This window comes from Mastigoproctus giganteus, chromosome 1 (assembly GCF_048544385.1).
Source record: "Mastigoproctus giganteus isolate SK-2022 chromosome 1, ASM4854438v1, whole genome shotgun sequence".
Classification (NCBI taxonomy): Eukaryota; Metazoa; Arthropoda; class Arachnida; order Uropygi; family Thelyphonidae; genus Mastigoproctus; species Mastigoproctus giganteus.
This window is the reverse complement of record NC_143575.1, coordinates 257,541,066-257,567,898: the sequence shown is the minus strand read 5'-3', so window position 1 is coordinate 257,567,898 and position 26,833 is coordinate 257,541,066. Positions and strand designations below refer to the sequence as shown.

The 26,833-nt window shown below is 36.4% G+C and overlaps 1 protein-coding gene across 2 annotated transcripts in view; it reads left to right on the top strand.

Annotated features, from left to right (window-relative positions):
* LOC150091810 (monocarboxylate transporter 12-like) overlaps positions 1-26,833 on the top strand; it is a 76,156-nt gene that overhangs the window by 25,455 nt on the left and 23,868 nt on the right. The window contains exon 1 of one of the 2 annotated variants that reach the window (XM_090377113.1): positions 5,339-5,363. The exons of the other annotated variant lie outside the window; for it this stretch is intronic. The gene's annotated coding sequence lies outside the window, so the exon portion shown is untranslated. Of the gene's footprint in view, positions 1-5,338; positions 5,364-26,833 lie in introns of those variants that run through there. 2 annotated transcript variants of the gene reach the window in all.

Below are 26,833 nucleotides of genomic sequence, written 5' to 3'. Positions count from 1 at the left end.
ACGTGGACAATGCCACCTTTCTACCAGGAGAGGTCCTAGAAATTATAGATATGAATGTTCCTTAGGGTTCAGTTCTGGAGTGGAACCCAGAACTGAACCCTGTGGAGCTTCACTTGCTAAACTGATCTATCCTAAAGAATGTCCATTTATAACTACTGTCTCCTTTTTCCAGTCGCTGATCCAACAAAAGACTCTACTAATATTTATTCATTTAGTAATCTAACGAAGGAGCTTACAGAATATTTATTTATTTAGTAATCCCAATTTGCTTCTGTTTATATAGCAGCCTTTAATGGATAACTATATCAAAATGTTTAATGATCGAAATGCTGTCTTCTTATCATTTTATGGCTTCATCATAATTATTAACTTGACTGTCAACTAAGGCTTTCTCTTTATGAACCTATGCTGTGATCCATTAAGGATACCATTCCTATCGAGATGGTCGTCCATAGACTCCATGCTCTTACCTTCCACTGAAGTTAGTCTATATTTGCGCACAAAGTCTTTCGCATCTCTTTTGTGGATTGGGAAGACAGGCGCTTTTCCAGTCCAGGGAAGACTGTCTGGGAATCTAATAATCACATTAACATTCCCAACGAGATGATGCACTCACATATATCTTTTTTAAAATACTGTATAACAGGATGTATACCACGCACTGCTGTCACCTTGTCTTCTCTCAGTCTCAATTTTCTAATGTAGCTATCTCTGAGAAAGTCTGTCGTTTATTTTACAGCAAGGCGACCACCCCTTGTACGTTTGCTCCCGTTTCGAAAGCTCTTTTAACTGTAAATACCTTAAATAATGGAGGACATGAAATGTGAAAAATAAATTGATGGCGCTCAGTTCAAATGCGTTTAAAATGTTTCGAACAGCTCTATGAACGATCTCACAAGTGCGTAGCTGCTAAACGCAATGTTCTTTGAAGAATATTAAAAACTTTTTCGTTATAACATCTGATTTTCTTTAATTTGACTTTGTCCTTGAACTTAGTTGTTAATTCTTGTACATGAGGAGAGAGCCTGAACGGAAATCATTGTCCCAAATAAGTCAAAAATTTGAAACAAAGAACACAGTTATCCAATATTTTAAATCGTATACGCTTATCATTCTGATGCCCTCGTGGGTAGCAAAGTTGGTAGGATCGCCATCCTCCCTACACCAGGTGGAAAATACCTGAGGTCCGCCGATGACGTGAGGAATTTTTATGGTCTTTTTCCCAACGTGGCTAAGTTAGTCGGTTTCAGGCAGCATGGTTTGTTCTCCCAGAAACTCGGGTTTTTCGTCCAGCAAACAGAAAATCGACCACAGAACACGCGCAATTTACAGACGGTATATACGGAGCAATATGGCCTTAGTCGCCGATGCTTCTAAAACTTGCCATACACGTATACGATTTCAAACATTGGATAACTATATTTTTCTGTGCTATATTTTTCCAAATCACTTTTGTAATTCTGCCGTTATTTATTAATTTTAAGACAACTGGGATTGGCTTTTTGTATTCTATGGTTCAAATTCTTATTCACACAGCTGTCGAATGTCAATTTTTGCATTTTCATTAGCATTCTAAACTTATTTTACTTAACAAGAAGCATACCCAGGGTCAAAGTAGATAGATCACAACAACACGTTTTGTGTTTGGATAGTACCACATTTTCCCATGAATTTATATCTTCAAGACAACCGAGCAACTGTACAAATAAATATAATCCGATTCTGATATTTAAGGTCACTCCATTGTTTCCCACAGTGACCCTTGGTCAGATAATTTCTCTTGTAACAAGTTGAGTTCTGCCAATTAGTTCGTTTTGACGTTGTTATAGAATATTCTTCCAGCTAATATCCTCACTTGATTCGTATTATAATGCTATTGCTTATTAATCAATTTTCACGATTTACTGCTTTGTTTATATTAAATTTCAAAAAAAATGCAATTTGTCTTGTTATTCTAAGTAACCCTTCTATTTGCCTTATCATTAAACAAAGTGTTGTTAAAATTATGAAAATATTTGATTATATAATAACCAAATCTTAGATCCCTAATGATAAACAGGGTAATCTGCTCGCTTTGCAAGTGAAAATTAAGTCCAAGGTATTTAATCAGCTACTCATTCCATTCGATATTACTATAGAAGCAACGTAGCCTACTCGCTGCGCTATATTTGAATTGAGAGAGACTATCAGGAGTTTGAATGTCAATACGTTGGCATTGAATAGTAATTCTAATGGAGTAATTTGCTCTGAGGAATCGATTTTCATTTGCGTCCACGATATAGACGTCACCAAGGGACGTCGCTGAAGTAATCACCTCATGACCATCATTGGAGTTCTCTCTGACGATTAAATGTTTGTAGTCTCCATGTTACTTGTGTGGCTGTAAATCAAATGAAACATGAATGAATTTTTTTTTCCTCTAGAGGAAAAAAATTCATTCATGATTTCACCACGTGTGATGAAACCTATTTGAAGAACTGAAAACTGATTGGAATACTTACAAGGGAAAAGTAATAAATAATGAGTAGATTGGGAAGTAAAGGTCCAAGACTAAAATGCAGAAATGAATTTTAAAACAAGACAAGGGAATACAAGGAAAACAGTATCAGTCGATGAACCACATTCTGCCAAGTTTTGTTTTGGAGAATGTTGAAATGTATTGAAAAACAAAATGGGACCAAATGAAAGGTTCCCATAGACATATACAATCAATGTTTTATTATGTATACCTACATATTAATGAAATGGAGCACCCCTTCATTATCCGCATCATATGTTTCGTACCATAAAGCAGGTTGGCAGACACGTGATGCAGTATGTGTAAATTCATTGCAAAAATGGGTACGCTGAAAAGGACTTCGACAGTAGCCCTTGGTAGTAGCTTGACAGTCGAAACCGAAACCTGTTGTTGGGTTTTTCACTTGTTCAATTCAAAAGCAGAATTGAACAAGCCAGGCAGGCATTCACCAAATGGAGAACCCTCCTCACCGACAGAAGCTTGAACGTCATGCTCAAATTACGCACATTGAAATGCTACATCTGGCCAATACTGCTCTACGGTGTAGAAACCTGGACTTTTAACATCAGCCACTACAAAAAAGCTCCAGGCCTTCGAAATGTGGCTCTACCGAAGAATGCTGAAAATTCCGTGGACAGCCAAGATAACCAACGCACAGGTCCTGCAGGACATGCACACGGAACGGGACCTGCTCAAAACCATCATCAGCAGGAAATGCAAATACCTAGGTCACATCGCTAGGAACCAACAAAAATATCACCTACTACCACTCATCCTGGAGGGAAAGATCGAAGGCAAGAAACGCCCAGGCAGACCGAAAATGGCATGGCTAGATAACATCAACACCTGGCTTCACATGACAACAGCACAAATTCTACACGCAGCGCTAGACAGAGAACAATATCAAAACGAAGTCGCAAACGCCATTCGGCAGCATTAAAGAAGAAGAAGGCTTTTTCACGTACCATTGTGCCACATATGACTGTCTACGAGATTGGTTCAATAACCAAATATTCAGCCAACGGAGACTTCTGACTTGTGCAGGGTAACACGTTACAATAACAATCTAGTGCAAAATAACAATCCAAAGTAACAATGCGGTACAACAATGGTAACCAAAGAGGCATTTCAAAATGCTTAACTCTTCTTACCTTGTCAAGGATCGGGATATCGACCGAAAAGTTAAGAGGACCAAGATACCGTCAGTTACAAATGATCTATAAATTATGGATGTTTCGCATAACTTCTATTACAGACGTTGGTCATACGCGTTACATTTGAAGAATTACTAGAAGTTGCACGTATCAGTGGACGCCTATCTACCCTCATTTTGGAGTCTGTTGTATTGCAGAAGCGAAATAGTTCCAATACGTGAATGCTTTTCTATCCACATCTTTTGCTTGATTTGTTTCGTTTAATTTATTTCTTCCTTTTCTCATTGTTTTTCCTCCAATGGAGTCTACTGTGTACGGACTTATTGTTATAGGACCTGTTCCGTGTCTTATAGGTCACGTTAATTCGTTGTACAAAAGTTCGGTGCATGACAGTGTGATGAAAGACAATTCAGTGAGTACGACGATTCTGTGAGGTGGAGAATTTTATGGTATGGCAAAGCAAGACAGAAAACGCAAACTTTTAACTGTCGTGCTGTAAATGGCGAATTCAGTGGTCACAATACAGTTCTTAATATTTTTGATGGAGCGTACTATCCACTTTTTTTTTTTTTTTTTTAAGGCACATTCTACTTTTTAAGGAGGTCCTATTACAGTGCCATGGACATTCTACTTTTTTTAAGTAAATGTGCAATGGACAAGTTCTTAGAAAATACACATGGGGAAGCATTTGTTGCAGAGACCAAAAGTAGGGATCATTAATGGATGCCGGCTGGGTAATGCAAACAAAATTGTAACACCTTTAATCCAGCTCGTCTGGATTAAAGGTATTACCAAATGGATGGAGTCATGTTGAAAAAGCACGTAAATTTCTGCATTCCTCCTTTTCTAAGTAGCCAAATTTTCTTTTGTTTCCTGAACCTTTTATTGCACTGATTTTTTTATTTTCTGATCTCTCTCTCTCTCTGTGATATACCGAATTGTAGTGCATACACTAAATTGTCACAGCCATCAATTTTCTTTCACCAGATTGTCTCATATACCGAAATGCCTTGCAATGAACCGAAGTGGATCCCTCTTACACCTGCCAATGTCGCTGTGCTCTAAGGTTTTTGACGTTCACAAAGAATGCAAACAGTATTTCAAAGATCTACCAATAATGTCTTTTTATGTATCATTTGCTATTTTATATTGTAGTCTGTTCTCGATATTTATACGTATTTCATTTTAGTATTTATTAAAAAAAAAAAAATAGTCTCGCTAATAGTTGAATTGTCTTATTCCAATGATTAAGGTCCCTCTTTTTTTTCTCTCTCTCTTCCCCTACCCCTTTTTTTTTTAACTTCTGTTGCTAGTTCTTGTTTTCATCTTTTCCGTGCTTCTATTGGCTTTTGATTTCCTCCAATCAGCTTATCCGATAATTCCACTCTAGGTCACAGGGATATTGGTTCCCCTTCTTAGTAAACTCTGATTAGCTGTCTTGTTCATATGACCACCTTGGATTTGTATATATATGTCTGTAGCAGGCCTTCCATTTGGTTGTACTTACTCTCTTTGTTAATCCAGCGCAGCACTGTTCAAACAGATTTATGTATTTTATCTCATCAGTTCTTAACTGGTTTTAATTATGTATATCATCCTTCACTCTTTATTTATTTCATTAAAATATTATTTTATGGTTGTCTAAAGCGTAATGCTTCCCATTGCTCTGGACATATTTATTAACCCTTCAGGTAAGCCAAGTCTTGTTTTAGTATTCATTGCTTCGTTTTAGTCTTTAACATTTATTTCCTTTAAATTAGTTATTATTTACTAATTTTACTTCCTAAATATTATAGGCAAAAAAGCGGATAATTAATTAGCTGTTAGTTTATATATACTAATTAACATTCCTATAAACCAAAATTCGATTCTGCAGTGGCAAAGAGAAAAATGGAAGTCGTTCTTATATATTTGAACGGTTCAGGGGCCTCGCAATGCCCTATACCGAACTTTCGTTTGTGTGCAGGGCCCTGTGAGAGAATGGCTGTAGGTGATATCAGCTCCTATGGTTCGAGATTAGGAACTTTTGACTTCCAGCTGGTCAGTGCCGCCAATGTTTCAAACATTTGTTTACGTTTTATGTCACAAGACGCAGAGTACAGTAAGTGACACGATCTGCAAATGCTCTTCCTACCATTATCTAAATATCCATCGTTTTTAATGATGAACACATGGCCAGCAACTCAATCTCCAAGACAACTACTTCTTTTGATACAGAGTTAATGGCTCCAGAGGCGAACCAGACGAAATGACTTTGAACAAATCGAATTAGTACTACTAATGGACAAGAAAATTGTTTTTCGAGTTATTTCTGAGAAAATTTATAATTAACTTTATACGGAATCTTTTATTGCTTTTATATATTCTTCCTCTTTCTCAGTTTTTTTTTTTTTTTTTTTAAGACAATTTGTTTTCCATTTTAGGGAAACAAACTTGTAATTACTTCAAGGTATGAGCGCATATTATGCAGTTTTGTGTGGATGTATATAATATTTCTTAAGCGTTAAGGCTAATTGAAGTTCTACAATAATTAATATTATGAATAACAATTATAAACAAAGTTCCTTTAACATTAAATCCTAATAATAAATTTTTTATAGCAAAATTGTCGCATGTTTAACCGACGGAGCATGCCATAAGTTTTAGATTTGAGAAGTTAAATTACTCCCTCAAGACTGGTGCTAACAGAACCCAGATGTGACGAAACTTTTCTCCTTAGAAAAGTGAGCGATCACTATCTAAAACTTAAGGTATCAGCTCTATCTGAGGTTCGTTTTTGCTGCCATCTGAACATGTCATCCTTTGATGTAAGCTAAGCTGTGTAATTTTTTTTTTTTGTGCATAAATAATTTATCGTTTTGATTAGCATGTAGCACGCCTCCCATTGAGTTTCTTTTTGTCAATCCAGTGCAGCACTCTACGCCCTTGTGGGTGGTAGCACAATTGGTAGAATCAGTCCTCTCCACACCGGGTGGAAAAGACCTGAGTTCCGGTCACGTCGATGACGTGGGAATTTGAGCCTTTTTCACAACATCGCTGAGTTAGTCTGTCTCAGGCGAGGGCAGCCTGGTTTTTCGTCGAGCAAACAGAAAGTGGACCATAGATCACGTGCGGTTTACAGTATATACGGAGCAATATGGCCTTAGTTGCCGATGCTCCTAAAATCCTACTGCAACAGCAGCACGCTCCAGATGCTGTTTTAACGCCTTTATGTATTTATTTCGTCAGTTCTTTACTGATTTTAAAATTTTATTGTATGTTTGTTAACTGGTTGTCTAAAGCTCCATGTTTCTCGTTACCGTGGGATTTTTTTCTACCTCTTCAGGTAAGCCTGTCTAGTTTAGTATTTCTTCGTTTCTGTCATTCATCTTCCATCAGAATATATGGCAGCTATTGTATTGTGGTTGGTAGAGAAATACGAAGCCAAAAATTCTATACATTCTCAGTTGGATTCGGATCTGAAGAATTAGGTGGCTAGGGTAGATGTTGGAAATGTTCCTCGAAAACCATTCGGATTTTTGCACAGTTGACAATTTTTATCTTTAAAGAATCCACTGCAATCCAGATAAAAACGAAGCATTACAAGGTGAAGTTGGTCCGATACGACAAACATTCATTGGAGGTAACACGACTTTCTAATGGTAGGAGTGGACCCAGTCCTACCAACTGAACATATCTATGCCATGATACTACTACCAGATGATTGAATGATGGATGCGTGGCTTCATGAGGTTCAATACATGCTTGCATATGTTGACGCCAATTTCAAAAGGTTTTATCTTTTGGTCACTGAGTATATTTAATAATACGGTTTACATTCATCTGAAATAAGTGTTATTTATTTGCAAAAGATATTTGTTTTTTAAGTTTATTCTAGAGTAATAGGATATTTGTGTAAAGTGGACTCTCGCTGTGAGAGGGTAACTCAGTTATGTAAGATGGTATTCTGTATTTCTTAAACTGTCAGCTAATGACCATCTAGTTACGTATACTGAAATAAATAGTCCGTGCGACGGAAGGGACAAATCGTAATAAGGAAAAATTGAATAATAGCACATTCACTTAAAGACCAACCGAGAAATAGCTAGATTTAATGTGACAGTAAGACATTCTCGTGTGAATACAGAACATCCGATGGATAGTATAATACTTCGTTTTATTTTTAATGGGGCTCTGTTTCTAAACCCACCTATTATTTATGCATGTTGTCAGATGTTTATGGCTGTTTCTCAACATTTTGAGCTTAACGAGTGAATAGCTTTCTCTGAATCAAACAAGAAAATGATGCAAAAAAAGCAAGCATATCAACAAAGAAAACACTACCCATATAATCTGCTCATCCCTTCTAATTTGACTAATATTGCTTTATTCAAACTACCCATTTCCACCACCAAATGGAAGTTTGTTTCAACTTCTCGCTAGCTGAAAACACTTTCCCACATCTATTCTGCACCCATCCATTAGTCAAATTATTAGAAGGCATGGATAGTTTGTTTGCTGTAGAAGCTTGCTTCCTTGGCACTGCTGTTCTAAACATCGTTCCCCTTTATCAAGTTCCTTCACCATATGCTTCGGTCTTTGAGGGTAATTTCTTCAGCGAAAACCAGTTCTTTTAAAATCTTTTGTTCAGAAAGCGACTTTCTAAGAAACTACGTAAAAAAATTGAAGAAATGATAAATAAACTTGGTGTGCATCAAAATAACACCTGCTGTAAAAATGTCAACATTTCCAGGTTAGTCTTTCTTATTCTATGTCGAAAATTAACAGATTCAGCTTTAACTTGATTGTGCCTTTTTCATACAACATTCTTCATGCAAAATGGAAGCCTCCAATTGAAAATATGGTCCAAAAACGAGCTACATCATGCATTTCGCCATAAATTGTCTTAATTCTTTTCTAAAAATTAAAATCTTAGAGCAAATTTTATAAACATGCTGGAAGGGAGGATTGAAATATTACCAATACCCATCTATTTAAGTTTTAATATAAATTGTATTTATCCAATTTATGTACCCATCTTAGATTCTACCTATTTTTGTGGTAAGTCTCTAACCTTAGTTTAGCTCCTTTTCTACCATGTATGTGTTTCTGGATGTTCGATATAAATTTGCTATTCAACGCACATTTCGTAAATAATGTCAAACAGCCTGCTATCATATATGATTACAAACCGTGTGGTTCATTTTCCTCGATTTCGTGTTCTGCGTATCGCTGACATGCGAGAGACGTAGCTGTTGTGCCTTTGGGGAAAATGCACCACGGTCTAGCCAGCTGGTAGGTCCTTGTTGCTATGGGCCTACTGCAGAAAAGAGTGGGAGTGCTTAGTATATTGTTATCAGTCATGTCAGCTGTGAGTAGGCGCACATTTCGCATTCTATAACCGGATAGAATTATCTACAGAACGATCCTGACAAACAGTGGAATCGGATGCAAATTAAAATCATTTGTTCAAACAACTTTTAATGGGTGCATAGATAAATTTGGATTGTATAGCATGTTCCGATTATTTTTTAACAATAAATTGGTTTTATGAATTTTTTAGTACCATATTTTTCCGACTATAAGACGAACCAATATTTTGAAAGGAAAAATTAAGCAAATATATTTTAATTGCTTCATATAACAAGTTTTGGGACATTTGCTGAATTCTTTCTTTTGTTAACCATGTGACATAATTTGAAGAAGTCTTATTCTCCGGTCACTAAAAGCATTTGAACGTTGACTCTTCTCAATGAGTGATAATCGGACTGTTATCCGGGGAAATCCAGTCACTTATTATCAAATCGGTTGTACGGCCTATAGGCAAATCAGTTATCCAAACTAACTGAGAATTTACCAGTTTGGATTTTTTTTTGTCCGAAACTACTGATTTTTAGGTAGTCTCTTCCTCATTCTCATAACATGTCCATACCATTCTAATCTTTTGTTCTATTTTGTCAATGTCTATTTGAACATCCATTGGTTTTCTTATGTCTTCATTTCTAATTTAGATCTTCGGATTTATCTCCAAATATCCATTCCGACAGCTAGCAATTTTCTTTTATAGTCCAAATCTCAGATCCATATACTGTAGTAAGATAATCCGAAATATTGCATTGTTCAAAGAGCAAAATATTTCATTCCGTGATCTCTACGCACGTCAACAAATTCTTGTTTACGCCATAAATTACAGTATAATAGTCGTTTAAGTGAAGCGTACTTTTAAAATAGTCTAGTTAGCGTGTATGGTATTCAATGCGAGGCGGAAATGACTGTTAGTTTAAACTTCCTAACGCTCTAGAAACGTATCACGAAAAAAATTATAACATACGTATTCGAGGAGACGCTCTTCCAGAAAGAGCGTCATATGACTTAAAAAATACGGTACTGGTTTTAACGATTTTAATAGGAATAAAATTGCAATTGTATTTATTTTTGGTTTGTTTTTTTTCTGTAACGACGGAATATTTATTTACAGAATTTTACGCAATTGAAATTAAAAATTACTTGCCTAAGTAACGATATTGAAGTAATTTTTATATTATTTCTTGAGATTAATTGCTGCAGCAGCATCTTTGCACATATGATCCTTATTTTTACAAAATAATTACCAGTCAGATCTTATATGGAGTTTAAATAAGATGCTTGAATTGCTGTCCGGCTACTTAAACACAGCAACAACTGTTGCCATGGTTACGTCTAAACAATGTCGAATGTATGTCACAGTGAACAGAATAAATTATGGCTACCTATGCACTGGTTGTGTCAATACAACCGAAAATGCAATCCATGGTAAAGCTGTTGTGATCACCTTTATCTGGTACAATTCTGTCTAAGCTGGCGTCTTCGAATAATAGAGCAAAGCCCTAATTATGTCTTTGTATCCATTTATATTTCGTAGAAGTTTCAATCATAAATTTTATTTTCTTGCTAAAATTAGTTTAAATTACACTTGAACCATTTGTTGTTCAAGGTCTGAATTTTGCTCAAGAATGTCTCGATTTGAGTCTGCGTCACGAAAATGAGCGACTAGATATTTCTCTAAATTTAGGTCTCTGCTCCTCTCGTAATGTTTCAAGATCAAGGTTATCTTTTGAACTAAGGTTATTTATAATCTCACTTACCTCTGCAGAGTTCTTTCTGCGCATGCTTTTATGTAAAAAGTGACAAATGGGTTCATTGCGCGCACACACTTTTTTTTTTTTTAATACAAAAAATGTGGTTTTTTTCCCCACTGACTATTTAAGTGAGTGGATAAAGAATTAAAACAAATTCACAGTATTGCACAATTTTATTGCATTTATCCAGATGAATACTCTTTTTAATGTAAAAGAGTAATGTGTGAGAAATGTACACTTACCTCCAAAAAGTATAGTATCACCCCTATTCTCGTAGCCCGTTCGACCTTCCCAAATAAACAGGTGACGGGTATAGAAGGAAGGTGCATTATAGTTCTCGTCATGGCACATGGGGCCGAGCCGACTGATTTCGAGAGGGGTATTACTATCGGATGTCAGACGAGTAGTGCAATTGCTGACTCATTCAAGCCAAAAAAATTTAATCTTTTGCAATTGGTGTCAACAGATAATTATGGTCACAACTTCCTTAGTATTTGTTAAATACTGGGGTGTTTTAGTCGATCTGGTCATGGGGAAGACGGATGGTCCTTCCGATTTTCCGGAAGGTGTTTATTGTTGGAGCAAATTTAGCAGGAGCCACAACTGAGTTAAAAAGGAAATAACTGGCATGTGACGAAAGACCTCAAAATATACAATGAGTGGAAGACGAGGAAAAATGCTGCCATAAAGGGAAGAACGTAACAATTTTAAGGCAAATTGCGAGTCAAATAAGTCTGATGTGCAGCAATTGGCTAAAAGAAAATTCAATTTGGGCAAAGAGACCTATTTACAACCGAACTACGCGGTGGGAGTTGAATAATCTGGAATTTGGCAGACTTAAAACAGTGGATAAAGATCTGTGGTCTAATTTTCTACCATTTTTAGTAGTGAAAATGTGGTATGAAGCCATGCATCCAGACTCTTTCGCGTCCACCACTTAAGCGTCTAGAGATGGTATGAGGATACGTTCTGTTGGTACGCAAAAAGATCGTCTTACCTCCCCTGGCCGTTATAAATTTTCTAGATATGAATCCAATTGAGAAAAAGACGACAGTTGTGTATTGATCACAGCACCTAACAAATATCCTGATAACAGAATGTTCAAATCTGGAATTAGTGAGTGTCTATGATTAAGTTCAAATTAAGCCTACACTCTAAAATTGTGCCTTCACTATTTAAATGAAATCGGATTTCAGTATCTTAAAATTTAATTCATGTCTTTTTGATAGTGTTCATTTAATTCATGTCTTTTTGATAGTGTTCATTTATTTCAATTTTTTAACCGGATTAATTCTTTCTAGTTTTTTCTTATTTTTAATGGGTTAGTCTTAGATATAGTTAACTTATGATTCAGTAATAATAATCACCAGAAACATTCTATTTTATTATTTTTATCTAGAATCTGCATTAAGCCTCAATTCTGTGTAGAAACAAGAAATCACGACCTAAATTAAAATTTAAAACCGAGAATAGCCGTATCTTGCTTAGAAATCTCTAAGTCAACAACTTAGTTGCATGACAATCTTAAAGTAATTAGATTTACTGCATTAGGTTATCGTATATTGTTTAAGTACAATTTGTAAAAATTAGGTAGCACAGGAAGTGCTTTATTACGATGTCATTGCCCTACAAATAAATGCTAAGTATTTTAGCGAGAATTAAAATAAGCAAAGCAAAATTGAATGCTGTTTCGTGCTATCTCTTTAGGGATACTGCAATAACAGACAGACTTTTCTGTGTTCTACTTTATTGACACACTTAAGTAGAATTCGTAGTTAAAAAGAACCAAAAATATACTTACTCGTAATTCCCGGTATGATGCAATTGTACACATGCGAGCGGCTTGTCAGCTTCCACTTAAAACATTGTGTCAGTACTACCCAAATTAGGCACAAGTTTTAGAAAAGAAAGGTGAACGTATTATGCGTTGTAATTTTACTTGGGCGCATGTGCAGAAACGAGTTCATTGATAGTTACCAGAAGATAGAAAATAAGCAATTATACGAATGAATTAAATATTAATTAATATAATATCTATAATTTAATGAATTATGGATCGATTTAATAGTAACAAATAAAATGAGTAAATTTAATACTAGACAAATGTGAACTTATTGCGCGTTGTAATTTTACTTCAGCGCATGTACAGAAATGAGTCCTTATTTGAAAATATATACAATTGTTGGAGAGAATTAAATATTAATGTATAATTTAATGAATTATGCATTAATTTAGCAATAATTTAATATTAAATTAATATGTCAAATATAATTATGGATGTAGGAGGTTACCCTCTTGTTTTTTTTTTTAAAGTTATCAAGATTTAAGTCGCTTAGTTAATGCTGACGGTAGAACCAACTTTGCTGTCACGAGTTGCATTCTTATTGCACTGCTTTCAAACAAACATCACCATCGAAAGATTAATCTGCCATATATTTGAAAGAAAAAAGACCACTACGACAAGAGTTAAATAGTGGAGTAACATTTTGGCAAATTAATTAGTGGAGTCCCACAAGGTATGCTGCTGCAACACGATCTATAAAAATCGAGCAGATTTGCTCAGAAATGACAGTTTAACAAATGCAGGGTACTGCATATGGGTAGCAATAATCCCAATCAACTGTGGTACTCCACTCAGGGTAGTGGAAAATGAAAAAGATCTGGGAGTAATTGTGCCGTTGATATGCAAGTTATGAGTATTGCAGCAGGCTGTCAGAACATTTCATGGGGTATTGTCATTGATATACATGAAGTTTGCTAGTAGGATAGGGAAGTGCTTATTCCATTGCCTTGTACAATGTCGGGCTACCTTTTTTTAGTACTGCATACAGGTCTGGAAGCTTCACTTTAGTAAAGACGTAGAGGTGCTGCCTTCGTGGGTTGCACAGTTGGTAGGATCGCCGTCCTCGTCACACCGGGTGGAAAAGATCCGAGTTCAAGTCCCGTCGATGACGTGAGGAATTGTGCATTTTTCACAACGTCGTTGAATTAGTCGGTCTCGGGCGAATGTAGCATGGTTTCTCCTGGCGACTCTGGTTTTTCAACCTGCTGGATGAAAAACCAGACATCTTTGAAAATCGGCCGTAGAATACGCAATTTACAGTACACGGAGCAATATGGCCTTTGTCGCTGATGATCCGAAAATTACAACAAAGGTGTGTGTGCTCTTACCAAGAAAGTCTTCAGTTCTGCAAATTGCCTGTTCAGGACACTAGGCACCTGCGAAGGATCATTGAGGTGTTTAAAGCTTTGAATGGCTTGAGTAAACCCAATGATGATTGGATTCTTCCTCATTTTCTAAAAGGTTAACTTGCCAGCCAATTATCCAACACTTTCAAACATTTGTTTGAAAGTACTAGAGCAAATCGTTGTAAAGATAGTGTCTTCTGCTGAGAGCATTAAAATCAGGGCTGCTCGTCCGTGTAAGTGAACTAGGCGGTCCCCTATGTCGCAGCATAAAGCATTGTTCGCAAGGGCTCCGATTCTAAAATGGATGGCAGAGAAGGTTAGAAGCGAGGTCCACCCCAAGGATCAGGATCGATCGGCCCTCCTTCAGGATTACTTGGATTGGCTTAAATGATGGTCACAAAAGTAAGCTGTTTTCATGTAACAAAATAAAATTCAAGGGAAATACTAACAACAAAATAGTCTGTGCGTGTGGAACAGTGGTATCGTCACTATCCTCTCCACACCGGGTGGAAAAGGCCCGGGTTCGAATCCCGTCGATGACGCGAGGAACTTTAATGGGCTTTTTCATTCCGTGGCTGAGTTAGTCTGTCTCAGGCGAAGATAGCAAGGTTTTTTTTTCTCCCCAGAAACTGGGATATTTCGTCCAGCAAACAGATAAATCGACCATAGAACACGCGCAATTAACAGACATAAGACACACAGCACGGCAGATGAATTTAACTATTCGGGTGGCCTAAATATAGTTGTTTTTAATAAAAACAAAATAACATTTACTTGGTGGGGTTTTTAATTGAAAAAAAAAAAAAAACAGCATTTGGGTGGTAAGGGTGGACATGAAGTTCTCCAAGCAATATAGATAGGCAAGGTATCTTATGGATTATTTATTACAAGCAAATTTTTTATGAATCCAGATTATGACCACCTTTCCAGAAGGTGGTCGTAATCTCGCTGTATAAGTCAATTGTAAAACTTGTACTGTTGTGAACAAATTGAAAAATCAATTCTTGAAAGTGTCCGAAGAAGACAACCCTCTTGGTGAGATCTGACAAAGCCGGTTATCACTAGGCATATTCGAAGGGCGTCCTTCGAATGTGTCCAGCCACGTCCCAAAGGTAAACCGTGCCAAGGGGAGTGGTTCTATCGCGCACCCACTTTTTTTATAAAACAATCTTTTGTGGTATGATAAAGGTAATACGTAGTTCATTATTTAAATGAATTTTAAATAAATAAAACGAATTACGTTTGGTTAATAAATATTTAATACTAAAAACAACTTAACTTATTTGAAAATAGCTATATTTAGCTGTAAACCTGAATGCATCTTTCATTAACTTGTGCTCAACGAGGAACTGATCTTTAGTTGGAAATTGCCAAAGGCAGATACTGATGCTCCTAAACTGCAAGATAAGACACAATACGACTTGTATAGATACCAGCAGGGAAATTCTTACCAAAGCAATTTGACTAGCGTATTTAAGACATATGTTAGTGAAATTGCGATCGCCGCTGAAGCTGGTCACGCCCAACTCGTGCCACCTGCGTTCAAGCTAATGCAGCCATAATAATGGTAAGGGTGTTTGTCATCGTTGCAGGAGGGAGGGCTGGTTATGTAATGTGCAGAATATTGACCTGAAAAGCGTAGTTTCGGAGTACATGATGATACGTAGTTCTTGTACGTCACGCTTCCTGGATGCATTTTAAAAATGGGGGACAGGTAGGAAAGTTTCCAATTTCAGAAACTTTTCCCTGAAAACCCGGGATGTTTGGTAACCCTCAGTCATTTCTTCACATGCGCCCTATTTATAATCAATTAATTAATGAAAATTGGTTGTATACAGTAATGTCCAGTACTTAAAGGGCTTTTTTTTTTCACTTATGGCATATCAGAACTCCCCCCCCCCCTTAAATGAAATTTGAAAATATTCATTGACAGCTGTTGTGATTCGTTTTTCATTCTTAGCAGGTTGGGTTATCTAGTACATTGATAACCTTGACATTGGAACAACTCAAAGCGGTTACCCAAGAATATTTGCTCGGCGAAAAAACTTTCTACTTGAATAGAAAGTTCTGTTTCCTAGTAATAATAAAAACCGCCTATTTTTACCAATGAGTACTACTATGTATTCAAGCGTTGCACTAGCTTTCCATCTCACGCTTAGAGTAGATCTACAGTATTTGTGTGCTAGTCACACAGGTACAGTATTGCAAAACCAAAGCTCAACTTCGACAGATCATATAAACTGATAATATTTGATTGACATTTAGTATCAAGCAGTTTAGCAAATAGTGACGATCTTGACAACTGGATTTAGAAATGTTAAATGCCGATTATAATCTCTCATACCCTATGTACAACCACAGAGGAATTTGTTATTTTAAATATTTATTTAAAATGAGCCCAAACTGATCTTTTTTTTTTTTTTTTTTTTTTTTAAGGGGATTTTGAATTAGAATTCTCGTTTATAGCGAATTCGATTCAATTTCATCCAATCTGAGTAAACTTAAGTGGAATAAAAAAAAAACCAGCTTGTTCGACGTTCGGTAGCTCTGCATGACTGTGCCTAGCAACAGAAGTATGCACATGGCGTTTCTAGACTCCAAAACCATTAGCATTCTTTTGTTAGCAGACGAACAGGGTTGTAATTGGACGAGACTGTTGACTCGTCGTCTGCCGGGTCACAGACACCTGTTTAGGGCATCTGATCTTCCACCTCTACGAGATGTTGTAATATATCCTTAGCAATACGTGTATAAAAATAGTTCAAGCCATAAAACACTAAATAGAACACATTTGTCTTTATGTAGGTGATCACAAAAATAAATGTAGGGAACATGAGTGAACATTCGATATAAAGGAAAAATCGACCAATAAAATATTTTCTTCATATTCATGGCGTTCCCCCGTTACATGCCGGTCTTCGTATTTTCGAAGAGGGAGAGAGGTGGATAAAGCAGTATTCAGGAGAATCATTAAGCTTTAATCATAGTGTATCCGTAAAATCCACCTTATTTTGATCATGAGGGAGATATACCCTCTACCTGGGATTGCCACCGGTCAGTTATAAATGTTTTGTTTAGTATGTGCTTAATTTCCAGTGAATCTTGATTTTGTTTTCATTAGTTAGCAGATGCAGAGACATTCTTCCAGCCGTATTGTTTCTGAGTATAGCGACGACTCGGGTCAGTTTTTTCTATTTTGTTGATCAATATTGATTATACTGCGAACAATAAAAGCGATAAATTTATTTTGGTACCGTAAAGATTACGTCGGAAAATCTTTTTCCGTACAGACTTTTTCCATCAGCTACAGAATTTCAAAACATTTCTGCAGACCGATGGAACTCGGATAATCCTCTTTCCAAAATGGAGTCGGATAGCGAGGTTCTCCACCAAACAGTGAATTTGGTGGCTCCCACTCCACCAAATTCACTGTTCGGTCCCTCTGATCATTCGTCTCAACCACCGTGGCCAACCTGGCAGTATGGTAGTTTCTCCACTGGTAACAGTCCGACGGGATCAGTATGTTACAAGGAAGATGGTTGTAATAATTAACCATCTGAGTTATTCAGATTCCATGACAACAGACCCTGTCCGTTTTCAGTGATTATGATCACCGCCCTTCCACTCCGTGGAAAAGCCTAGGCTCGATCCTGTCTAGATGGGCAGAAGTTTGACAAATTTTTTTTCACCCTGTAGCTGACTTAGCCAGTTAGGATATTGATCAAGTTAACCAAACAATATAGACTCTATATTCGGATGTCTCGTGGTTTTGCCTTGGAGCAAAAAAAAAAAAAAAAAAAACCAACTGATATCAGATTGCACGCTTCAGAGGAAAGATTGTTACTGGCATGACATGAACCAGACTGGACTATTCATGCTTCGTCACCATGACAATTGGTGGTGTGGTATAATCCAGACTCTACTTATAGGAAGGAATTCAAAATTGCTCCCAAAAAGTGTTGGCTACTGTCTTCTTGGCAATGATAGGTTTAAGGACCAAATGAAGAAAAATAAAACAAATCTCGGGCGTTATCACAACTCTGACCAAACTCGAGCAATTTACAAATCTCCAAAAATTAGTCTGCAAGTAGTATTGCAATCGGTGCCAGACGCATCGTTATGACTTTCTCAGAAACTACAATCCTGTTAGTTTTCATATACGACTGAGTCTTGGGTGTATAGAGATTGGTACAACAACCTAATATCCAGACAATGGCGGTCATGTGGTTGGATACAACTCCATATAAGAAATCAACGAAGGCTCAAGACTTGTGAAGGGTAATACAGTACTACAATCAGGCAAATAGCAACCCAGCAAAAGTGGTAACCAAAGAGGCATTTTAGAACAGCTAGTACCATTGTCAAGAATGGATATTTTAGCAGAACACCGAACTGTATTCCACTCCTGTCAGCTAAAAAAAAAAAAACTGCTACAGGTGCTGAAGAACGCCAGCACTAAACAGCGGAGAATTGGAAAACCGGTACTTAGTCCGAATTTCGGTTACGTGGTGATGGAGTCTAGAAAATGGTGAAAACATGAGGCAAAGGATGCATCTTGCTAGGTGTCAACAGTTCAGGCTGGTAGTGTGATGTAATGGTATAGAGTTTTTGTGGGTCCAGTACCAGTGGGCCTCTTGGGTGGCACAGATTATCTGAAAATGGTTTCCGCACGAAGCCTAGTATTCATTCCTACATGATACTGTCACGTCAGAAGTGTACAGAACTGGTTCCAGGAATATGAGTGAATTCAACCTACTGCACTACTTCACCAGATCTCAATTGGGATGAGGTGAAACGAGACATGCAACCATCCACTTTGAAAACTGTGGAAAGAAATTGACTTAACACGGAACAGCATCCTTGTGGCCCTTCGTAGGCTCTGTGCCAAGATGAAACCAGCCTATTCTGAGGGCTAAAGGGGGCTTGCAATGTTGTAAAAGTGGCCAGTGAGTGTATGCTGCTTTGAGTAGCTAATTTCATTGGCCAATAAGTACATGTCGCACTCATTGAAATAAACGATTAGCTTATCAAAATTGAGTGCGGTAACACTTTGCGTGAAGTATTGGCTTCTGTTGCAAGTTTCTAGCTTGTAATGTGTATACAACAAAGCAAAATGAGTTTTGCCAAGAGTACTGCCTTTTAGCTCAATGGTACTCCACACCACGTGAAAAAGTTGAGGTTCAAAGCAACTGAGGTTGAGACATTTGTGTATTCTATGATCGTTTTGGCTGTTTTGCTTCATGAAAAACCAGTTTCCAAAATAAAACCATGAAATCCGAGACGGACTGACGCAGCCACGTTTTGAAAAAGACCCATAAAAATTGCTCCTTTATTGATGGGAATCTAACTCGGTCCCCTCCAACCCGGTGTGGGAAGGATAGTGATTATATCAACGTGCTATTCGCGAGGGACTGTAGGTAAGCTCATGTGTATTTCATAATTCTCATGGGTGTGATAAAGAGGCGTGTATGGCTTGATACCTTTCTAATGAACATGATACAATTACCTTAATCATTGGAAGGGTGCCAACCAGGCTTAGGTAAATGTTTCACGTGGCATTAGGTAAATGCGCCGTAGAATATCACTTAATTCCTGCATGGCACCGTTTTCAGTGCTATAAAAATTATGGTAAACGTATTCGCCCTCCCCCACCCCGTTTAAAACGCAATGTAACCTTAGAAAGCTCTTCACTTTCTGTATTAGTATATTTAGTGCTTTGTCGGTTTTTTTTTTTGGGGGGGGGATATATATATATATATATATATATATATATATATATATATAGCAGGCTGATCGAAAATTTGAATTGTGAAAGCTGAACATTTAACACAAAATTTTATTTCACTTTGCTATAATCTATTTTTTATTATATTCGAATAATTCATTTTCAAAAACTGTTATACAGTACAAAGGTTTTTTCAATTCTTTCACCACTTGGAAACAAACTTCAATAAGCTGTTGATTAATCTTCATAAAATAGTGTCTAGTAGAAAAATGAATGTTAACATTCATTCAATTTAAAAAGCTTGAATTTCTTTTAAATTCAGAAAAGAAAGTGAACATACAAAGTAGATTTTTAATATCTCCTTTCTTTCTTCACAATTCCCTTCTCTCTCAGGGTAAACTTTTTTTTTTTTTTTTTTTGCTGGTGCAGCATAAGCCTCGGGCTTCCTTGCACCGTATGGCTAGTAATAATAATATTACTAGCACTAGTTATATAAAATACTAAATTATGATTCAGTCCCTGAACTTCACAACAAAAATCATGAAATGAAACATTTCAGTAAGTTTATTTATGCAAAACCTTTTGTTGCCATGCAGCTTAACCATTTAAGGTTACCATTTTAGCATGAGATTTGAATAATATTAGTTGTCTCCCGGCTATTACATCAGCATCACGTTCTTAATTACGCAAGTTAACTGGCTTGCACAAAGTGTACCTTGATGGTCACCTGCGATATTGCGCCTTTTTCTTTTGATTAATGTTACACCCAACAGGAAAACAACCGTAGGCTTAAGATTGAGTAAGAGATGAAATTGGAAGCAGCATACTCATTAAAAAAATGGTTTTTTTTTTTCTCTCTCTCAACTGTGCAGTAAAATATTTAAGTAAATTTTGCTTCAATTTATAAAGGAAAAATACATTAAGAATTAAATTTGGGCAGTTTTATATTTCATATTAAGATTTTGAACCATTTGAAAAATAAAATTTAATTTTTCAACTGATGTAATGCATGGCTAAACGTGCAATAAAAAATTATTCTGATAATAGAATAAAAATAACTAGATGGAAAGAACTTAACAAAAAAAATTCAAATGACTTATAGCCCAATTGACTAAGTTTCGAAATCCTTTTTGGATATCATTGCCATATCTAAATAAAATGCATGCATGAATTTCTTTGAAATTCAGAAAAGACAACGTGAGAGTACATAAATTATTAATATCCCTTCGCACATTACTAACAGGGAGTGCAGAGATTAGGGAAAGGGCCAAATAAATATCTGCAGCCGTCGTCAATCCAATGCAGGACGGAGCCTTCTCAACATTTCATGTTGAGGAAATGGACCATTATCTGCCACTCTGGTCCAGTGGCAGTCAAGAGCTTGAACCCCGGTCTGCTCTAAGAGCATGTTATTGTTCGACTGCAAAGGAGTGGAAGAGTGAATTGGAGAGATTGGTAAAAAGGGTGAATACAGAATTCATGTCTGTATATAATATTTATTATTATAGACCAACTCGAAGAGAGAATTGAATCGATTCTATACATTACTTCATTATAAACTTTATTTGTTTAAATAAAAATTGATTTAAAATCGGTTTTACCTGTCAGTCCATTACTTCTAAAATAGACTGCATTGGTGACCTTAGTTCATTCTTTTCGCGTTACGACTATATGTGGTATCTGTTGTGGAAGTTGATAGCTTAAATAAATTCTAGGCTGAGCTAGACAGGCATTTGGAGTGAATGGATGGGTGAAATGGGAGGTTTTTGGTTTATGCTGCATAAGCTTGCTTTCTTGCATCGTATGCCCCAACTAATGCTAATCGCGAGATTTCGAAATCTCCTCAAAATTGGTCTATAAAAGGCTGGATTATTGGAATTTTTTGTAGTTTTCTTTCAAAATTTCTGTCTGTAAAGTGTTCTTTCTTGTTTCAATAAACTATTTTATACAAATTTAAATGCAATGTAGTGTATTTAATCTGTATTAGAATTATTTCCAACATTGTCTTTCTCAATCTATAAAAATTATACACTTTTTTTTATTCAAGTTTTTTTAATATAATCAGTTATGGTATGGAAATTTAAACGGATCAACATCCTAGACTTGGCTCCATCAGCAGGCTGTGGACTGGTTTTGGCTTTCATTGTTCTGGGATAAGTGCCCTTGAGAAAAGAAAGGGATTTCATAATAGGAGCAGAAAATTCTTTAATAAATTATAGAATTTGCAAAATTACATACAATTTGTATACAAAATACTAGGCTAAATAGCACCAGAGCACTGAATATATTTGTAAAGCAAATTATTAATAATTTGCTTATTCAGATTACATAATACATTAGTTTTTTATTCATTGATCAGAAATAATCACAACATAGCGAAATGGTTATTTAATTGCACTATTTTAGTGAAAATTAGCTTCATCATATTATACGGTGAGAAGATGGAATGGATTTGATTTGGGTTTTATTGGCGCATCAGCAACTGAGGCTATAATGCGCCAATGATGGAATGAAGTTCGCTTCTTCTATAATCTTATTTACTTGTAGTTACGCGAAAACTGTCTCGAAATAGATCTCTCCTATGAAAAAATTGGCAGTGCTGAATATCAATTTTGGATTGTACACATTGTTCTGAGTATTGATGTTTTGAGGGTAAATAGTAGTAAGAGAGCAAATTATAACGGAAGGGTTGACATACGGTTAAGGGTGATAAGTTCTGGTCACCCCAGAAATGAACACTTAATATTCAATTTTTAATGAATAAGTACTCGTTGGAGAACTAAGTCACTCCATTAGGTTAAACTATTGTTCTTCATTTATTAGATTTTAATTCGGATAATAACATTAATTGTATTTACCTTATTCCACTACAAGAACGGAGAAAGAAACATAACTAGCAAATAAACGAAATATCTTCATTTTTTCCATCCTAATAATCCATTAACATGAAGCGCTTTTTTAAGTACCAAAAAATATTGCATGAAATCGTGGCCTTACTTCGGTTGTAAATATCACAACCACTCTTGGTACTCGTGTAATCTACACTTATTTATTGAAATCTCTGCAAAACTATTTTCTATAATAGATGGAACTGTACTTTCTTTGTCAAGCATTTTTCGATTTAAGGTGTCTGATGAACCTCGATTAGATCACACTAAAACGTGTCCTATGATGTCAGAAGGCAACCTATCACAAGACTGTTTACCGTGAAGCTTAAGACCTTTAGAGGACACTGTAAACACTACTTGCGTTTTTGAAGTCGGTTGCTTTTCTTTATGAACAAACATGCCCATCAGACTTCGAGTGGGAGGACAGAAAGAAAACAGGAGAGAAGGTTAGTTGCTACTATAATCGTATTTTCTTGTAGGTACGCAAAATGTCTCGAAATAGGTCTATCTCCTATGAAAAATCTGGCAGAGCAGAGTATCGGAGTTGGATAGTGCAGATGGTTCTGAGTATTGACGTTTCTGTGTGTTTATAAATCCGGGCATTCCCTGTGACAGAACTTCACTGGCGAACACTAACGAGCCAGGAATAGTATAGTTCTGGCAGGTGCCAGAATGTATGAAGGTTAACAGAAAATGCTACTAATATAAAGTGGAGAAAAATTAAGCTTCTGTTACTATGGGGATAAAAAACGGAAGTACATACAAGGTCGGACAATTTTTCTCGGAAAAATTGTCCAGTGATTTATCAGTTGAGCTCGTAAGTTCCACTTACTATATAAATAAATAGTAAATTGTTTTTTATCTCCTTCCTGTTGACCCATAAATTTGAATAATGTGTGCTGAATAAGCTGTTTCACTCTGTGGTGTTTGGTTTTTGCCATTTTAACCAAACATTGTCAGCAATTGTGTTATAGCATTGATAAATGTTTTATTAGCCACAAGTTAATATTTTCCCCGTTACTAATATCAAATTATTAATATTCAGAGCGCTAGAAAGAATATTCGTGTTATTCGAAAGTATTTCATAATAAAAATTAATTTCGTTTTTAACACCAGGTGGATTTTAGTCAATGTACGAATGTTAATTTCCTCACTTCTGTTCAAAAATTCAGGAATTCACATTTAACCAAGACAAGCTGACATTTTAAGTCTTAGTGTTATAGAATTGCTAAAAGCTTTATCACAAATGTTGTTTATTTTTTTTATGATTAAGTGATACATATTGGTGTCTTTTTTTTTTTTTTTTTTTTTTTAATATTAAGAACATTCAGCTTTACTAGATTAGTATTAGCCAAAAAAGAAAATAAGTTGTGGTCTTACTTCATGGAGGTAATTATCTAGCAATTAACAACGCGCTGGCTAACTCCTTCTGACATCATAGAACTTTCTACAATCCAATCTCAAAATCTTTTCTGTAATTTGAATTTACGGTCCCTATTTCTGGAATCGCTTATAGGTCAACTATTTCCCATAACAAAATAGTGTTGTATCCTTCAATTCCATTTCTACCTAAAATATACTCCATTGCACTCTTTATCATGCTTCCATGATTTTCCCTACCACTGAACGTCAAACTGACCAGCCGTATGTAGTTACTCATTTCGCTCTTAGAACCACCTTTACTTATTGGTGGTCTACATGCACTTCCCTTGTGGAAAGGACCTGCCGGAAATTCGGATTTTTCTTCCAGCAAACGTCAAATCGACCACAACACATGCAATTTACAGACATATTATATATGCTCTAAGCCGCTGTTGTACCTACACCTGTAAGTTAATTGAGCATATATGCCTTTGAGCATATATACAACGGCAATTCATAAATGCAAAATAAGTTAACATTTCATTTAAAAAAATATCTGATATCATTAACAAATGTCTGGAATTTTTCTGACTCTTTTTTAACTGAACTCCATATTTTGGGTACATCTTGTCCCTGCATTGCAGGGATGGCCAAATTCGAGACTCTTTCAAGCAAAAGAAGTGTGGGCTTTTAATTGTGAAAAAAGTTAGATTAATTTACGCTAGTTATTCGAGACGGATTCAAGCAAAAGAAGCCACTTCCTCCGGAGGTGTACCCATAATCTGGAGTACAAACTTCCTTTTTTTTTTCTGTAGTTACTTGGGAGGTAACAAAGTCATCGAGGCGCAGTAGAGTATATATAGAATTCGTAATCTTCGTGTATTATATGGTCGATGTCTCAGATGCAGGAAAAACGAATTTTGGTAACAAACTATTCAGTCCTTATTCGATTCAAGGGTACACTTACCAAGAAAGACTTCAGTTCTGTAAACTGCAGTGCCCGGGAACTAGACACTCGCAAGGAGACCTGATGGAAGTGTTTAAGGCTTTGTGTAAACTAAATGATGACACTTATCCTTTCTCCGACAGCACATAAGGAGACCTTAAGTTTAAATCGAAAAAAGGTTACTTGCCGGATAGATGTACCAAAACTTGCTTTCAGTCAGAGTAATCGATCATTGAAATAAACTTATCTGATATTGTGGAAGTGAACAGTTTAAGGAAGGTTGTCGTTATAGCTTAGGAGCATCAGCGACTAAGGCCATAATTGTTCCATGTAAATTGTATTCTGAGGTAGATTTTCTGTTTGCTAGACGAAAAACCAGTTTTCTGGATAAAAACCATGCTATCCTCGCCTGATACAAACTCAGCTACCTTGTGAAAAAGTCCATAAATTCCTCCCGTTATCGATGGGACTAACTCGGGTATCGGTGTAGGAGAACGGCGATTCTACCAACTGTGCTACCACGAGGGCATTTAAGGAAGGATTAGACAAATTATTAGTGGACACCGGCATGTTTTCCCCCTTTCTTTTCAAAGATGGTAATATCCTTTCTCATGAATATTATTTTAACCTTATTTGGTTTGTTTGCTTATTGTTTTAAACTTTAAAACCATCATGAGATTTTTTCTGAAAGTGAACATGGTTACTATAGTAACGCTAGGTATGTGATTGAAGTTATGACGCACAAAAAAAAAACCGAAAATACAAATAGCTTCGCGACTTTAGAATGATTCACCAGCGATGCCAGCGAACTGGGAACGACTGCTCAACCCACACTTGTTTACGCATCACTTATTTCTGGATGAACAAACTTCTGTCTTGTATTCTTATGAATGAATGGAGATAAGTGGATTATCTGCTCTGTATATATGTACAGTTCTTTTCCCATATTTGTCCCATTAAATTTATAATTAGGGTTTAACTTAATATTCAGTCGCTTGAATCGTCCCAATGACGAAAACACCTTTCTATCATGTAGAAAGTGAAGCGGTTTCTTTTGGAAGGTCGCAAAGCCTGCTTCCAAGACGTTGCGTAGCAGTTTTTTCCATTTTATTTGGTTCAGCATTTCATATTTTTTATAACAAATTGCATACGAACGAGATGTAGAAGGAATTAGCCTTACTGGAGACACTTGGGCACAGTTTCTGAAGAAACTATTTCCTATTTTTCAGGGAAAGAGACCAGACTCTTTGCTGACTGGCTGTCTTCATCCGGAGGAAATGCATTTCGTAAGAAATGGAACACTTTTCGCTACTGTATGTAAACGTAACTTTTATTCTGAACTTACAGAATAAGTGTTTCGAAACTTCTGGTTTCTTCATCGCATGTACACCATTAACTGTGCGATAGTAGAAACTTTAATGTTATGTACCTGTGAGCAGAAAAATATTTTAAATAGCTATGCTTATTTTATATCTTCATAATTTGTTTTCATAAACTGTGAAGTTCTGTTTCTTAATTTTATAGCCATTAGTAGTGGCAAATGATGCAAGGAAGCAAGCTTTTACAGCACAAGCGAAAAAAAAAAAAACCACTTCCCATTTCACTATCCATCCCCTCCAACATGTGGACATGTTTTTGTAAATTGCCTCTCCTAGACCGCCAGTTCAACTTCGCCTCGTATCTCTGAAGGACTGTACCACTACAAAAGGGCCAGATATGTGAGTAATGTAGATTTCTGTGTATTATGTGTGTTCTTTTGTTGTGTTCTGGCCGCTTGGCTACCCAGAAGCATCAATCACCTGGAAAGATGATTCTGGGTACTCTTCCGTACCACGGGAAGGTGGACCAGTCCCAATAGTCCTCGGTCTGTCTCAATTCGAGACTGACCCACCTGAATCTAGCTCACTGCCAAAAAGTGAGCTAGATTCCTCTGGCTCCCACTCCAGAGGAGCAG